This window comes from Triturus cristatus, chromosome 7 (assembly GCF_964204655.1).
Source record: "Triturus cristatus chromosome 7, aTriCri1.1, whole genome shotgun sequence".
NCBI lineage: Eukaryota > Metazoa > Chordata > Amphibia > Caudata > Salamandridae > Triturus > Triturus cristatus.
Window position 1 is genome coordinate 185,887,989 of NC_140590.1, and position 16,465 is coordinate 185,904,453.

The following is a 16,465-nucleotide window of genomic DNA, read 5'->3' on the forward strand; positions in this document are numbered from 1 at the left end:
GTAAATGGACGAGTACGTGTGTCCCCATCTGCGATGTCGCAGCCTCTGAGACGGTGCAGCGTTTAAGTGTCTCCTGCTGCAAGCAAATGTCAATATTATGTCTGGATAAATAGGCATGAACAAGCCTGGACTTACGACCATCATGCAGCCCTCTAATTTTCCACGTTAACAAGTTCAGTGGTTTTCCGTGTGTGTATCGAGACAAAATCCCACAGCGAGGAGTAGGTACTCAGTGAGGATAAAAATCAAAACATAGAGTATGTACACTGACCAACATCTAGTACTCGTACTGGCATTGAACAAGCAAACAATCCCCGCCCCCCACCCACTCCAACCCCCCAATCAGGTTGCAGAATATCCCCCCCTAGCAAACTAGAACATAACACTCTCCTGAAACTGAAAGGGAAACTTCCCATGGGGGCGTAGTGGCACCAGCAATCACCTCTGAATGAACAGGGTGGCTGGGAATTCTGCAGTGTACGCTACAAGCCCCCCCGACATCCCTAGGCAAAGCTACTAATAGAGAAGGTACATCATGAGAACCCACAGTTACATCTATAAGGATTACCACACAGTTCGGCGTCATGTTGAATAGGCCGTTAGAACAGCAGAGACAGTGTCACGAATCAGTCATTATCGCTAAGTTGGCCAGTCACTGATGCTGCTGCTCCACGAGGGTCTCTGCCTTTCCTCCCCCGATATGCTTGGCGAATTTTAGGTCAGATTTCGCACCAGTGAAGTAGTGTGCGGTGCCATCATATGAAACTTTTAACTTTGCAGGGTAGAGCAAGGAGTAAGGGATCTGCGCCTGAAGAAGTATACGCTTGGCCTGTAGAAATTCGCATCTCACCGCTTGTACAGCCGGGGTAAAGTTCGGATAAAACAATATATTGTTACCTTTGTAGTACAGTTGACCTTTTTCTCTCGCCATTCTCAAAATATTATCCCGATCCTGATAGTTCAGCAATTTGGCCAATATCGGTCTAGGCGGCACTCCCACCGGAGGCTTTTGACCCAGGGATTTGTGTGTTCTTTCCACCACAAGACAGGGGACAGCTGAGGGTCAAACAGCGTATGCAGAACATCCGTCATGAAGGTTTTCATCTTGGCAATTGCAGTAGTCTCCGGAATTCCAGTAATACGTAGGTTGTTTCTACGTGACCTCGCCTCCAAATCATCATTCTTGGTGCGGATGACTCCCAAAAGTTTATCCATATGTAACAGTTGTTCTTTGGTTTCCACTTGGAATTCGTGGAATTCGGTTTGCCTGTTTTCCAAGGAATCCAGGCGAGTGTCATGGACATTAGCTTGAGCTTTGACAGAGTCCAAGCTGCGTGGTCAGGGTGTCTAACTTGGAGTCGATGTTTCTCAGGCTAGAGCGCATTTCGAACATGAGGGTGCGCAGATCCTCTCCTTGGTCCTCAGAGTGCTTCTCCTGCTGCTCATCCATTTGCGTTTCAGTAGGTGACTCAGTTTGGCACGTAGAGCGTTTATCAAAATTTAGCTTTGGCTGTTTGGCATCTTGTTTGCCCATGATGAATCAATCAGGCAACGTCCGGCAGAGACTGAAACAAAGCCAGAGACCTTGGCCTGAAGTATGGCTCCCCAGCCACCGATCTCCTCCCTGCGATTAGCTCAATCCGAGGTGTGTGGTGCAACTTGTCTCAGTCCAGGATCTCATCAACACCCCAATTGCGCGTTGTGCCTGTATCCACTCGTTCACCTTCGACAAACTATGGCACCAGCGCCGACTAGTTATGGTAGAGGAGATAGGCCAGCAGGCCGCGTCACCACGCTGGGTACAGCGGGTGAATCCCCGCTCAGGCCGCACCAGGGAGCAGAATCAACACCGCAGAGAGGCAGGATCAGCACAGGCGGCAGTGTGCAGATTCAGTCCGGGGCACCACTCAGGGGAGCGCAGATGCACCACAGTGTCCTCGGGGGGGGGGTCTCACTTTGAAGGCGCTTCGATGGCTGTATGGGGAACAACCTTTACAACGCAACTTTTACAACGCACTACCTTTACAACGCATTTTTTACAACGCATAATCCATTACAACGCATGACATTACAACGCATGACACTACAACGCATTTTTAAAAACTACCTTTACAACGCATTCCATTACAACGCATACTACCATTACAACGCATACCATTTGCATAATATTACACTACACTATCCAACACTTACCCTACTGTTGCACCCCCTGGAGTTAGAATAGTAATTTTTACCCCTATACTATCCAACACTTACCCTACTGTTGCACCCCCTGGAGTTAGAATAGTAATTTTTACCCCTATACTATCCAACACTTACCCTACTGTTGCACCCCCTGGAGTTAGAATAGTAATTTTTACCCCTATACTATCCAACATTTACCCTACTGATGCACCCCCTGGAGTTAGAATAGTAATTTTTACCCCTATACTATCCAACACTTACCCTACTGTTGCACCCCCTGGAGTTAGAATAGTAATTTTTACCCCTATACTATCCAACACTTACCCTACTGTTGCACCCCCTGGAGTTAGAATAGTAATTTTTACCCCTATACTATCCAACACTTACCCTACTGTTGCACCCCCTGGAGTTAGAATAGTAATTTTTACCCCTATACTATCCAACACTTACCCTACTGTTGCACCCCCTGGAGTTAGAATAGTAATTTTTACCCCTATACTATCCAACACTTACCCTACTGATGCACCCCCTGGAGTTAGAATAGTAATTTTTACCCCTATACTATCCAACACTTACCCCACTGTTGCACCCCCTGGAGTTAGAATAGTAATTTTTACCCCTATACTATCCAACACTTACCCTACTGTTGCACCCCCTGGAGTTAGAAAAGTAACTTTTACCCCTATACTATCTAATACTTACCTTAAATGCAATTTAATATTATGCGTTGTAATGGTATGCATTGTAAAGGTAGTATGCGTTGTAATGGAAATGCGTTGTAAAGGTAGTTTTTAAAAATGCGTTGTAGTGTCATGCGTTGTAATGTCATGCGTTGTAATGGATTATGCGTTGTAAAAAATGCGTTGTAAGTGCATGCGTTGTAAAAGTGTGCGTTGTAACGTCATACATCCTGGCTGTATGCATAGGCCCCTCGCCCGCACCAGCAATATCCAACTCCCAGCAGCGTAGTGATGGGGCAGCAGGGCAGTCACACAGCCGCTGCCGCTGGGACCACGTCACCGCGGTATCACAAGCGACGCTCAGGGCGTATGTAATGACGGGAATGGCCAGGGGCGCTCAGACTCTCTGCAAGGGCATGCTCCTTTCCGCCCCACTCGTGCCGCAATTGCCTCAAAATAGCTCCTCGCACTCAGCAGCGGTTACCCTCTCCTCGCAATTAGGGAATCAGGTGCAACTGCAAATTCACACCTACCGCAACGTGTGCCCCAGATCCACAGAGCACTCCACAAGGAACTTCAGCGAGGAGGGGGGGGTCGAGACATCATCCAGGTATGCGCCTGCAATCACCCCCTCTCCGATCATGGATTCTTTAAAATGGTAGCAGCAGTCCTTCTCGGTCGCACCAAAGCTCCCCCACTCCGCAACCAAAGCAGTCCACCAGTAACAAATGGTGCCAAACACCACGAATTTCAAGTGCCTCTCTGCCTCACGTCAGTGTCGCATCCATCGCCGGTAGCAAGACTAGCCTGCACAGGGCCTCCGCATCTCCGCCATCAGATCTAGGCCCATAGCACCACGGCAGCCCCGGGCTCAATTTTCAGGACAGCTGGCCTCCTCACTCACATCGGGCAGGGGCCACGCAGGCAGCAGGCAGCAGGCAGCCCCTCTGCTCTTACGCTTCAGAGCCCGCACGGAGCACAGATCCCAAGCCGCGGCGGTCCACAGCAAGCCAGGAATGTCAGTTACGGGCCGGCTGCGACACCATACGCCAGGATAATGATAGGATTATAAACCCAGCCGGCGGAGCGCACTCAGAGAGCGGCCATTCCGCTGCTCGGCAGACAATGCCCCGGCAGCTTCGACAGTTAATTAATCCATTTCAGACCAAAGGAGCTCAAGAATTTCTTCTGAATCCTGCTAAACTTAAGATAGAGAATTTTTACAGGGCATTAAGCGCTAGGAAAGGGGTCAATATTAAACAGGATCAGGTGGGCATTGCTAGTGTAAGTTGAGTCAGGCTGTATACTCATAGTTTTGGGCTGCAAACTTTCTGTTGCACTGTGCATTCTCTTTTCTTATTATACACACCGGGCTGAGTTGGGGGAATCAGGGAGGATGGGGGGGCGATTGGTGGCACTATGAGGCTCTCCATCACACAGGCCTACAGGTCTTTTAGCCTCCATGTTTGGGGTGGTAGGGGGGCTTCGGCCCAGCAGAGGAAGCGCCAGAGTGGGTTTGGGGGTGTTCTTGTGAGGGGGGCTGCTGTGGGTTCACGGGGGTGAAAATTGAAAATAAGCCAATAAACGATTTAGAGCAGACAGGAGTAAAGGATGCGATGTTGTGGGGAAGAGTGTACTGTCAGAGCAATCTAAGATGTGTCAATGACGGATAGATTTTCCATCTGCTCGTTTAACGTATGTGGTTACAATGACCGGGCCAAGCGGCAAAGGGTGGCACAGGAAATCCGAAACTATGCCCCAATGTAATGTGCCTCCAAGAGACACATATACCTTGGGGGAAGCATAAGGTCATAACTGAGCTAAGGTATAAGCTCTTGGTATGCACATCGCAAGGGACTACTACACAAGGTGTGCTATTCTTGCTAAGTCCAATATTTTATCTTTTGGTAAGACCCTTGTGGACAAATATGACCACTGGGCAATAGTTGAATGCTTAGCTGGTAATAGGAAAATCACAATATGATCTGTGTATGGATCTAAGTTAGATGAAGCTAAGATATTGGATTATTTGAATACAGAATTGGCCTCCTGGGACTCCCCTTCGATACTGTATGATCATAGTTTAGCTGATGCTTGGCCTAGATTAAAGCATCCTGATCTATGGTATACACACTACTCTTGCCCGCATCAAAAGCTCGCTAGACTTGATTACTTTTTTGTAACTAAAACATATTTAGCGGCACGGATACAGGTTTTCCCCAGGGTCCCCTCAGATCCTAACCCATTGTTTTTAAAACTTGCAATGCATGGCTTAGTGCGACCTCGTGGGTCCTGTTCATTAGATAGGAAGCTACTGCTTAACAAAAAGTGTATCTGCCTCATTCAACAGTGTCTAAACCAATTTCTTTCCATCAATCGTAATTCTACCACTTATGGTATAGTGTGTGATGCTTTAAAAGCAGGGCTCCAGGGGAAAATTCTTAGTTATGGACTACATGCTCAAAAACAGAAGAGACCATGTATACAAGGGCTATATGAGGACTTTCAGAATGCAGATTATACCCTTATACGAGCTCTGCGGGGGAATTTAGGCATAATTTAGGTGCAATCTGAGGTAACCCGCTGCAAGGCCAGGATAAACGTGCAGTGGTCCAAGAATAACGCTAACAAATATAATCTTTTTAGAAGGGAATGCTATGAGTATGGGGAGGCACCTGGCAGATGCCTGGGAAAGAAAATTAGGTGCAGGGATACCTAATGCATAATCACTGCGATTAAAGATTCAGCTGCAAGACTAGTTGAAAGACACACGGAAATTTTGGAAATCTTCAGGGCTTTCTATGAGGAAATATATATGGAGGATCAAAATAGCCAGGAGAAAAGTGAGTCCTTTCACAAAGATCCATACAGCAGGATGTTGATCTTAGTTGATCCGAGATATCTGAAGGGGCCCATAACCTTAGAAGAACTTGTGGAGGCTGTTGGCTCCTCAGCAGCAGGCAGGGCTGCCGGGCCTCATAAACTCCCATTTAAAATTCTATAAAACATTCCTCTCTGAGTTAAATTCAGATATGCTTATTACGTTTCAGGATCACAGAAGGGGGACACCCCGGTCTCATGGGATGTAGCTAACATCATCATTTGGAGAAAAAAAAAGATAAGCCACCCACACTACCTGGATCGTATAGACTCATTTCACTTTTAGACTGTGATGGGAAAATATACACAATATACTTTCCCGAGTGATTACTCCCCTAGTCTCTGCCCGCAAACATGGCTTTATTCCAGGAAGAGGCACGGTCAACCATATTAGCAGGGTAGTTAGCCTGCTAGACTCTGCTAATGTTCAACAAGCTCCATGTGGAGTAGTGCTACTTGATGGAGAGAAAGCGTTCAACCGCATCTCCTGGAAATTTGTATGGGCAACCATGCGGTGGCAAGGTGTTCGGCCTTGCTTTGTCAGGGCAATTAGAACCATCTATAAATTGCCCGCGGCTTGAATATGTGGGTTGAGGCTAGAGTCCGACCCAGTGCCAATATCAAGAGGTACCAGACAAAGCTGTCCGTGCTCGCCTTCACTTTTTGCCCTTTACATTAATCCATTTCTGAAATTATTGGAGAACAGCTTAAGCATTCAACCGGTGAGGTTTGGGCAAGATCTGTTCAAGATTGTAGCATATGTAGATGACATTGCTGTAGTCTGTCCTGATCCATCCAAAGCCCTGTTAGAGATTGAATGGCTGGCAACTCTATTCATGCAAAACTTTGGCTTCAAATTAAATATAGCTAAAACACAAATATGCACAAACCAAGCACTATTTATTGATTCCAGGGTTAACAAAGAGGCAACATACTTGGGAGTCCATATCAATGCATGCCTGGATAAAATGGTACATGCTAATTGGGACTCCATGGTGTGGAAAATTAAAAGGGAGCTGGATAGAATAGAAGGTCTACATCCATCGATGTTGGGAAGATGCAATGTTTTAAAGATTAATATCTTGCCCAAGGTCCTGTATTACTTTAGGTCTGTATCCCTGGAACTCACGAGGAAGCAACTCCAAAAACTATAATCCACATGCAGCAGTTTCATGTGGGCTCAAGGTAATCCTCGCCGAGCAATGAAATATATTAATCTACCATGATCACGAGGGGGCTGGGCAGTACCTAAATCTCTGTTTTATTATTGGGCTTGCGTACTCCAGCATATGGGAATCTTACTGGTTCGTTAAGGCGAAGTCGAGGTAGCTGAGTTCCCTCATATTTTTTAAATGCCGCTGGGCTCCGAAGCAGAGAGGGGCTTTTTCCAAAATCTAGAACCCAGTTATTATAAGATAACCCCCTTCAAGGTGGTTCATGCTGATAAGGTATGACTCCAGGGGGCATATGTATGAAAGCAAAAATTAGTCGCAAACGCTGCGAATCGCAAAAAACAGCGTTTGCGACTGATTTTTCGCTATTTCATATGTATGACACATTTCCAAACTGAAAAATAAGAAATCGCTAAATTAGCGATTTCTTAGGCTGCGAAACAAGAAAACTGCGAATTTCCTAGCGAATACCTAATTTGCGATTCCTTAGCGTTGCGAATATCGCTAACAAGAAATCGCTAGCTAAGAAATCGCAAACACATGTATGAAAAAATCGCAAATTGCGATTTCACGAAATTCGCTAATTAAGAAATCGCTATTAACACCAATTGCTTGCAGGTGGTAAACTGGTGCAAGGTACAAAAACCAGCCCACAATGCAACAAACACACCCACAATGGCTGCAATGTACGTGATAGCCAGGAGGCTGCGTATTCGGGCCCTTGCACACAGGAGAATGAGACAGGAACGTATCTTCAGGCTGCGCATCACCCTGTTACAGAACACTGAAGAGGAGATCTATGACAAGTACAGACTGCACCCACAGACCATAATGGACCTGATTGAGGAGCTGAAACCCCACTTGGAGCACCCTACTCGCAGGACACAAACAATTCCCACACATGTGCAGGTCCTGTGCTCCCTGCACCTCCTCGCGTCAGGGAGTTTTCAACGGGTCATAGCGGAGGTTGGTGGTGTGTCACAGAGTGCACTTTCGCGCTTCTTCCATGCCTTCCTAGATGCAATGCTACTGAGGCTCCCACATCACATTTACTTCCCCACCACCCAACAGGCATTACAACAAACGATACTGGACTTCTACCAGATTGCACGTTTCCCCCACGTCATCGGCTGCATTGACGGGACCCATGTGGCCATCACACCCCCAGCAGAAACTGAATATGTCTACAGGAATCGGAAATGCTACCATTCCCTCAACATACAGATTGTGTGCAACGCTAAGTATCACATCACCGACATCGTAGCCAAATACCCCGGCAGTACACATGACTCCTTCATCTTCCGACACAGTGGAATACACAGACGTCTGAGTGCTGGAGAGTTTGGGGAGGGGTACCTGCTCGGTAAATACATTGCACACATCAATACATCCACTACATCAGTTGAGGGGGGGGACATTGACTCACCTATTGTGTTTTTTTCCATGCAGGTGACAGTGCCTATGCAGTGCGCGACTTCATCCTGACCCCATACCTGGATCCTGCAAATGCAAGTGAGAGGAGCTACAACAGGGCACACAGATCTACACGCTGTGTCATTGAGCGAACCTTCGGAATCCTGAAGAGCCGCTTCCGGTGCCTGCATAAGAGTGGAGGCGCACTGCAATACAGCCCTGAGACCTGCTGTAAAATCGTGGCAAGCTGTGCAATGCTACACAACATGGCAATGAGGAAAGGCACCACAATTGATGTGACCGATACAGACACATCGGATGACGAGCGCCCTGCTCCCCCTGCCAGACCAGCACCAGGAGTTGGGGCAGCTGCTGGACGCCAGAGACGGACTGAGATCACACAAAACTACTTTTAGGTGAGTATTGAGGAAATGAGACTACAAAGCCTGATGATGTGTCAAGTGTTTAATCACACTTAACATGAAAGAAATTGTAATTGTCCCCAGCACATGTTGTACACACAGTGCAGAGAAGGCACAAGAAATAGGGCAAACAGCCTTTTGCGGGTTAATGCACCCGTGTTGCAGTCAGTGTCCCCGCAGATGATCACCTCCGTCGGTGCCATCCAGGGTGGTTGACCCCCATGGTGCGCCCTTGGCCTGCTACCTGTCTGCCACTGCGGCGTCTTTCACCTGGCAAGGTTGGAGTGATGCTGCTGCGACTCGATGTGTCCTCACTCTCAGCAGAGGCCATTAGTGCGCTGCCACCTGCATTGGCTGTCTGCAGCTGTTCCACAGCAGTGGTCACCTGCGCCAGCCCTCGCGCTATGTCCTGGTAGCAATGTGCCATGTCCACCTGCATGGTTACGCTTCTGCGTGTGAGTGCGCTGGTGGTGGTGCAGAGGCGGTTGACTGCCTTGGTATAATTGTGTAGCCGTGCATTGGCACGTCGTCCAGCCCTGTCATTGGCAGCTTGGGTGTCCCTCAACATGGCACAGAGCTCTCGTATTGCCGCTACCATGTTGCGATTGTCCTGATGTAGGCGGCCTAGCTGGCGATTCATTGACCGCATTGCCTTGCTTTGCAGGCGCTGTTCCTGCAACATGCACTGTTCCAAGCCGGAGAACACGGTGCCTTCTCCTTCTGTTGCAGTGCTGCTCCTGGGCCTTGACCTGGAAATGGCCTGTTCCCTTTGCCTTGGTGTTGGTGCGTCATGACGGGGCATGTCTGTCACACCCTGACTCCCCTCTCTCCTGTCGGTGTCATCGCCTGTTGCTGGGACTTCATCCTCAAATGGAGGCAGTGGGGGCACATGTGCGCGCTTCCTGCGCTGAATTGGCTGCTGCTCTGTCTCATCGCTGGAGTCCGCAGGGTCTGCAGGCTCCTCTCCCTCAGCGCTGTCTTCTTGTGGCATGGCGTGTGCTGTGGATGTAAAGGGGACTATATGAGTTTGTGTTACTGTCTGCATGTGGCACTCAATAAAGTTACAAATCTTTGACGGCTAATCTCTGACACATTTCTATTCAATGATCCCCAAAAAACATACGTTGCATTTACTTGTGATGGTGTCATGGACACACAGTCAGACACAGTACTACGAGTACCATGATGCATTGCTGGGTGTGCTGTAAGACCTGGGCTGGATTGGCATGTTGGGAGTTAACTATGCGCATTTGGGGGAGTGTGCAAGGGATGGGGAGGAGTGCAGGGTGATTTGGCATGCATCTTACCTTGTCTGCTGGATGAGGGGTCGGAGCTGTCGATTGCAGCCACACCACCAACGCTCTCAGGCAGGAGGGTTGACTCCACAAGCTCCTCATGGGGGGTTGGCTGCTCTGCAGTGGATGGTCCTCCTCCAGTCTGACTGGCATCCTTGAGTCTGGCTGCCACCCTCTCCTTGGACCTCTGGCGCATATCATACCACCGCTTGCGCAGCTCCTCGATGGTGCGTGTGGTGACTCCAACAGCATTCACCCTGCTCTGTATTTCCAGCCAGATTTTCCTCTTCCTGGCCTCTGGGACTTTGAGTGCCTTCTTCCCAAACAGGAGCTCATGGCTGCAGACCATCTCCTCAATGAGGACCTCCTGCTCCTTTTCTGAAAACTTGTGTTTTCTCTTTCTTTTTTCTGCATCTTTGCCCTGCTGGTTTTGTTTGGGATCCATTGCTGGTTGCTGTCTCCAGGAAAGCCTCCTCACACTCCACAAGCAGCCTCTGGGTGTGGCTCAGGTGAGCAGGTGCAGGCAATCACTACAGTTTCCTGTTTGTGATGTCATCAGCCTGCACCAGGCTTGCAGATTCCCGTTTTTGCGATTTCTTATTTAGCGAATTTCGCTATTAAGAAATCGCAATACGGGATTCTGCGAATTATTTGCGATTTTTAAGGAATCGCAAATGATTAGCGATTTATTTTATACATCCCGTTTAGAGAATCTGATTTTGCGAATCGCAAATTCTCGCAATTTGAGATTCGCTAAAGGGGAGTTTGATACATATGCCCCCAGGTTCGGAGGCACCTGCTGATTGGCAGGATTAATTTTTATACTCCTACCTCTTCTTTGCCACTATTCCCATCCATTTTTCTGGAATACCATAATGGCTATGTGAAGAGTCCAGGTTATTGTGACCTTGGGAGACTTAGTGGATAAGAGAAGTTACGGTCTTATTCCTCACTGGTTTCCGAATTTGATCTGCCCAAAACCTATTTTTTTAAATGCTTGCAGATCTGGAACTAATCAATAAACAAAGTAGATGTGGAACTCTTAGCCCAAAAAAACAACTTTCTAGAGGCAGTTAGAGGGTAGAGGGAAGATTGGCATCCTATTTCATACTCACATCCAAACACAACTGGATGATCTGGAGGCACAGAATCTAAGATGGAACACCAGACTATCTCAGGGAGGGGACATTCTACAAGACTCTATTGCTCTGGCTGAAAAGATCCTGATATCCTCCGGTCTAAAAACACAGCACTTCAAAACTATTTTTTACTTATACTACACCCCTGTTAAAACTGCACAATGGGGTGGGCTTAATGATGGCAAAAGTACAGGGTGTGAGATAGACCAGGCCGACAGTCTGCATTGGTTCTTTGTGTGTCCATTCTGCTGATCAGCTGAGGCATCTGATCAGTCGAATGGAGATCTTCTTAACGGAGGTTACCGGGACACAGATCACGATCACACCAAGTGTTATGCTATTGGGAGCCCTGGAAGTCTCAATGGTTAATTATGAGACGCATAAATTCAGGTATTTAATATTCATAGCAGTGGCCGTGGCCCGATTATGTGTAGTATCATTGTGGCGACAGAAAGAACCAACGTCCTTTGAAATGTGGAGAGGAAGGCTATATGCCATGTGTAATTTAGAGTATAGTCTAATTGCTCTTAAGGGGTCACAAAAACTGAGATATGGGTGCCTTGGTCGATCATTGGCGCTCGCTACGGTCTAGGCTTGCTCTTTGGCTTACTCCTTGTCTTGTCCTCTTATGTTTTCTTATTTCTTGTCACCTATATATTGACCTGTATTAACCAGAGTAATGTATTTTTGTTGCATACGGATATGATGAAGTATTAGACCACTACGGCTGTATATAACCCTTATATGTATGTATTTACTATTCCTTTTTCTCCCCTTCTCTGACTGAGGATTTGCATGTATGTTGAAATACTCTGTTGTGTAAGTGCATATTACCAGTTATTGGCTTATCAAAAAAAAAATAGGAAATGTTATTGATGTGTACCACTACTAATATTATGCCATCCTTTTGCTATGTATCAAAGTGACCATTTGTAGATGCCGAATAACCAATGTAAGATAATTTCTATGTCACTTATATGTATATATTTAAGAGGCCACCACCTGTTTCCCATTTATATGTATGCAATAAGCAGACATGTATCCAGGACCCTCAGTAGTGCCTCTGGTCCAGTTTTAACATGGTACACACACCAGCCAAAAATCCAAAAAGCTGGTTGCTAAGGTGAAACTTCTTCCTCACTTAAACACATGTGGTGGCACCATAAACTAAGATATCATGCACATTTTTGGTGATATTGAAAGACCTTTCTCTCACATTAAGTTTCTATCCAGATACTGCCATTAATTTGCAGCAAGCGTGAGTTTTTTCTGTATCCTTGCTTTGATGCATTTAACACAAGTGTTGGCATTCTACTAAATTATGCTATGGACACTGGTGAGGGTCAAAGAGGCCAGTTGTGGTTTCGGTCACGTAAGTGGCATGTGGTTCTTTAAGGTAGTTCTTAGAGTGGCTCAGCATGGAATAAACACAAGGGTATAGACCTGGTTTCACAACTGGTGCTAGTACACAAAGGTATTTGCAGAGTTTTAATGGATGAATGTCCAGATTTGAAAGTTAATTGTGGGGATTGGTCATCGTGTACACTAGAAGAGGGCCTGCATATGGAACACACCAAGAAGGGAAGGGTACTATGTAAGCTATTAAATACGCACGCCCTCACACATACCATGGATCTGGTTGAAGTTGGAAAGGACAAAACGATCCACCCCACATTCAAAGGCAGAGGATGTGCTTCATTTATTGATTTCATTTTTTTCCATAGCACTAAAAAACTGGGTGTCAGGTTAGAATTTGTTTGAGTATTTTCAGTGATCATAATCTGCTTGTTATGTCCCTTGTTGAGTTAAAGCTTTGTAAGAAACCATCTAGTGTGTGGGTGGTATGTGCCACAGATTAAGGTAGGAGGCTGAGATGGTCACAGGCCAATGGTGAAGCATTTTATAGAGCACTATTGAAAGACGGTAGACCTGAATTTGGAGGGGATCGAACTAGTCAGGGCCTTTGAGGGTGTTGCTCAATTAATTGACGATCTGCTCAGAGCTACATCACACAGAGCTAGATCAGACGACCCAAGGTGGTTTGACCAACAGTGTTCTCGTGCTTTGAGAGAGCTGAAAGTCGCTTTAAATTTTTCCCCAAGAGATAAGGGTAGGGTGACCCTTTGTAGGACAAACTATAAGTTAGCCGTTAAAGGCCGTAAAACAAAATGACAACAGCAAGCCTGGGAGGATCTGAGGGAGGCAATGGAGTTAAAGGACACAACCGCCTTTTGGAAAGTTATAAACAATTCTTGTTTCCAAGAGGCAAATAAACCCAGGTTAGCTAACAATATCTTGCCGGGGCAATGGCATGAATATTTTTATGCTCTCTACAATCACTGCTCAGATGAGGCTCAGTCAGAGGATAATAGGCGGGAACTGAATATTACCCCGATAAGTTTCTCTTTGGATGAGATCAAGGTAGGGATTGAAGGTCTGACCCGAAACAAGGCACCGGGTCCCGATGGGATTCCACCCGAACTTTTTGTGAGCAAGGTAGATCTCTGGGCACCCATTCTGACTAGGGTTATTAATGCAGCAGTAGATACAGTTATGCCGCCATCCTGGTCCACAGCCACGATTGTTCCCATTTTTAAAAAAGGTAACAAGGATAGCCCACTTTGTTATCGACCAATTTCCCTAATTGACGTGTCAGCAAAGGTTTTAGAGCGGGTTATCCTCAGCTGGCTAATGGACTGGGCTGAGGATCAGCACATTATAACTGACACCCAATTTGGCTTTAGGCCAGGGAAGTCAACCACGACCAATGTCTCAACTTATATCTACTTGTAGCCAAGTACACCATTGCCAGCCAAGGGACTGTGTACCTGGCATTCATGGACTTGACAGCGGCTTTTGACTGAGTTAACCATGGGAAATTATGGGCAATCATGGGTGACCTTGGTGTGGACACGGGGCTTATTAATATTATAAAATCCTTGCACTCGGATACTACCGCCGCGGTCAGATACAATCAGGACGGAAGCACCACAGAACCTTTTTTATGTTCTAGTGGGGTCAGACAGGGTTGCATTCTGGCCCCATTTTTGTTTACATTGTATATAAATAGACTGGATCAGGCACTAAGCACTTTAAAGGTTGACACACCAAGGATTGGCTCTCGAAGGATACCCGTCCTGCTTTACGCGGATGACGCGGTTCTCCTTACCCGTACCCGCAAAGGGCTGCAGATTTTGATAGATGGCTTAGTTTCTTTTATGGAGAATTTAGATTTGTCCCCCAATCTGTCAAAATCATATATCATGGAAGTGGGCAAAAAACCAAGCAAATTGTACAATTATACTATTGGTTCACATGGCCTGGGAAAGGTGCACTCTTTTTCGTATTTGGGGATTTACTTGAGGAGAAATGTCGTACTCTAGCTAGTTGCTCTGGGTTGATCATGAATTTTGCACAAAGGCTAGGTCTATGGTCACCTGAGCAAATTTTGAGATTATATAGGTCCATGTGTTGCACCAAAGTCCTCAATGGAAGTGAGGTATTGGGTTTTATTGACGCGAAGTAACTACAAATAGAGGAAAATAATTATCTTTGGCATTTGCTCAAAGTGCCTCAGAGTACGCCATCCCATAATGTCCATGAAGAACTTGGAGTTTGTTACAGGTTGGGAGTTAAACCCCTAGTCTGCTGGGCTAAAATTTGTGCAAACGCGGAAGCGACATTCAGTAGGCAGGTCTTAGCAGACTGCCTCACCCGCAAACGGGGGCTTAATATCCCATGGTTACGTGAAGGAGACCCTCGAGCGAATAGGATGTGCAGACCTTTTTACTAACCCTTCTAAATTATCTGTGCAGGATAAGGCCATGGTTAAGGACCGTTTTTTGAAGTATGTCACAACAGTTAGGGAAGATGGGGAGCTGATTAAACCGTCAGTGAGAGAACACCTTCTAACTAAAACATCCGGGGGCATCGAATCTTATTTATCTTATTTTCATAATGCCCATAATAGATTTTTAATGACACCGTTCAGGCTAAATCTTCTGCACCACATACTAGCTGACCCGGCAGGATATATAGCATCTATAGAGATGAAGGAACCATGTGGCTGCGACCAACGATCTCCACAGGATACCCTTCTCTTTGTTTTATTATGTCCCTTTTATTCACAATCCAGGAGCCTCTTTTTAAAGAAAATTTGAAAGAAAACTAGATTAAAACATGCAAGGGTGGCCTTGTTATTTTTAAAACTGTCCTCAGATGCTTTGACTCTGTTTTGTACTGTACATGTTTTAAGGGCAGCGGTCAGGATTAGAGCAACAAGGGGCATTGGGAGAACATAGGCTGCCTGTGATGTTATTCCCTTCATGGTTTTATGAATGAATTGGCTGAGGGGAGAGGTACCTAATTATTGATGTATTGAATACGTATCATGTAGATTTTTAGATTGTTGAATTGGTTAGTTTTTTAACTTTGCTGTATTTTATTTGTACTTTTATGGTATTCTTTTATACCGAATAAAGTAATGTGATTGATTGATTAACGGATGAATGTAATATTTTATTAATAGCTGCTTCATTCTTCCCAAGTCCTGAAGAGGCCCAACTTAAAGTGGGGCTGAAACAAGTTGACTACACTTTTTGGAAGAGCATCTAAATTTCAAAAGTTTTATAATGGTATGGACACTTAATCAAAAGGTTTGGGCCAGGACTGCCCACTAAGGAGATACCATTTAAGGACTACCTCTTATGTGGATTACATATGAAATATGGAGGGCAACTACATCTTGCTAGTATATAAGGAAGACTGAAGACCAGATTGATTGAGTTTCAGTCGCTATTAGTTCATTTGTTTGTGTTGGGATTTATGAAGATTTTTCTTTTTTCCTTCTATTGCCTACTTTTAACAAAAGCTCCAGGTACTATGTTGAAGGGATGAGAATGACTACGCTATATCGAAGAAAATAAAATGCTTAATATAAAATTATACAAATATCCCATTGATAAATTAATGTTTCATTGTGGCATATATCATTGTGTGATCTATTCCCAATAGATACCATGTTAATGTCTAAAACAGGAGGACGTCCATCAGCAACAGTCTAACTCAGAGGAGAACGAGGATGAAGTTGAAGAGGGAAGTGAGCTTGACACTGAGGAGGTCGCAGTGCCACAGGAGGGTTTGCCCCAAGTAGGAGCATCACCTGCATTGTCCTGGGCTGGGAGCAGTGTGTCCTTTTGTGGATTTTCCCTAATTGAAGCTTGCTAATCTCGTCTTGAGGAGGAATTGTTCACCATGGCTGTAGAGGAGGGGAACGCAGCT

At 45.9% G+C, this 16,465-nt stretch overlaps 1 protein-coding gene across 1 annotated transcript in view; it reads left to right on the forward strand.

Annotated features, from left to right (window-relative positions):
* The window catches only part of LOC146809180 (uncharacterized), a 337,838-nt gene extending 328,007 nt beyond the window's left edge, over nucleotides 1-9,831 (forward strand). The window contains exons 8-9 of the transcript XR_014966353.1: nucleotides 8,366-8,745; nucleotides 9,416-9,831. The gene's annotated coding sequence lies outside the window, so the exon portion shown is untranslated. The remainder of the gene's footprint in view (nucleotides 1-8,365; nucleotides 8,746-9,415) is intronic.
* Nucleotides 9,832-16,465: the final 6,634 nt, after the last annotated feature.